This window comes from Orcinus orca, chromosome 1 (assembly GCF_937001465.1).
Source record: "Orcinus orca chromosome 1, mOrcOrc1.1, whole genome shotgun sequence".
Lineage (NCBI taxonomy): Eukaryota > Metazoa > Chordata > Mammalia > Artiodactyla > Delphinidae > Orcinus > Orcinus orca.
The window spans coordinates 29,127,775-29,129,628 of NC_064559.1; the positions used below are offsets into that span (position 1 = coordinate 29,127,775).

Here is a 1,854-nt window from a genome sequence, read left to right on the forward strand (position 1 = left end):
GAGTTCCCTGTGCTATATAGTAGGTTCTTATTAGTTATCTATTTTATGTATAGTAGTGTGTATATGTCAATCCCAGTCTCCCAATTTCCCCTCCCCCCTCCCACCCTGGTAACCATAAGTTTGTTTTCTACATCTGTGAGTCTATTTCTGTTTAGTAAATAAGTTCATTTGTACCATTTTTTTAGATTCCACATATAAGTGATATTGTTATGATACTTGTCTTTCTCCGTCTGACTTGCTTCACTTGGTGTGACAATCTCTAGGTCCATCCATGTTGCTGTAAATGACATTATTTCATTCTTTTTTATGGGTGAGTAATATTCCATTGTATATATGTACCACATCTCCTTTATCCACTCCTCTGTGTTTAGACTTGTAGGTTGCTTCCACGTCCTGGCTACTGTAAATAGTGCTGCAATGAACATTGGGGGTGAATGTATCTTTTCGAATGATGGTTTTCACCAGATATATGCCGAGGAACTTTAGGTTTAGAATGGGTATGTTAGCAAAAGAGGGTCCAAACTCCAGCCTCTTTTATTTTTATAATTTTCAGTCTAGAAGAAAAAAAAGAGTGAGAGTTCTTTCTCAGAAATACCAAAGTCGCTTGAACCAAATTGTCTCTGACTGGTATGTGTGGCAGTTGTGGAACCAATTTCTCTGGCCAGGAGGATGCTCTACTCAGATGGCCTCAGGCATGAGTTCTGTGCTATACCTGTCTGTCAGCTTCCCCAGAGCCCCGGGGGGCTGAGAGTGGAGAGATGGATACACTCAAAGCGTTACCAGAAGACGAAAGAATTAAAGCTGGGTGACAAAAACAATAGATCCGTGAAGATAGGGTAATAAAGGAAACACTTTGCTCTCTTAAACCTAGGTTTGGGAAGTTGAGAACTTCATCTGTTGCCTCACTGCTAATGGCAAAATCAGAAAACAAACCTTCTATTGGATTTTCACATAATGCATATCTTTCAATGTGATTTTTAAATGGAAACTCTGCTCATTTTATTAATGGAGTTTTGTCTACGGCCCCAAGAAAATTACTTATTTTGATCAGTACAGTCAAAATTGTTGATTCATGTGACCCAAGGGAAAAGGGCATTTGTAAGGGATAAGACCAGTGAGATGGTCACCAAGTTTTCAAAAAACATTAAATGTAGCTTTTCATTGTCGTCTTTGTTGTAAGGGCTATCCCAGTTAGATTATTTACCACTGCTTAACAAACTACGGCCAAAATTAGGGCTTAAAGCACATTTTTATTATCATATCTCATGCTCTGGGAACCAAGAACTTGGATAGGGCACAGTGCAGATGACTCATCTTGCCCTGATAGCTGAGGTCTCAGCTGGGAAAGCAAATGTCTGAGGGCTGGAGCAATTGAGGGCTCATGAACATCTTTTTCTCTCTCTGTCAAAAGCATTCTGCAGCCTGTTGTACAGCCTGTGAGCTAAGAAAGGTTTTTTTTTTTTTCTTTTCTTTTCAGAATGTCCCACAAAACAGCTGAATATACCTCTGTGAAGACAGAAGGCAACAATGCTAGCTCTGTGAATTGTCTCTTCTTCTCGTGCGAATCCTAAACTGTCACCGATCGACAGAGAGGAGCTCAATGAGAAGACAAGAAAGGTTTTAAAATTTATTAATGTTTTTTTAAAAAAATATGAAGAATAAAGCTCCATGAAGTCTGAAAGTTATATGAGATTCAAATTTGTATCCATACATAAAACTTTATTGGCACACAGTCACACACACTTGTTTAAATGTTGTCTACTTTCTGTCTACTCTCTTTAAATGTTGTCTATATTCTTCAAAACACTTGCTATCTGACCCTTTACAGAAAATTTGCTGCCCTCTACTGTAAAT

General features: G+C 38.4%; 1 non-coding gene across 1 annotated transcript; it reads right to left on the reverse strand.

Annotated features, from left to right (window-relative positions):
- Positions 1-1,476: 1,476 nt before the first annotated feature.
- Positions 1,477-1,610, reverse strand: LOC117198809 (small nucleolar RNA SNORA75). The gene has a single exon (XR_004480045.2). It is a non-coding gene; the product is annotated as a small nucleolar RNA SNORA75 (small nucleolar RNA).
- Positions 1,611-1,854: the final 244 nt, after the last annotated feature.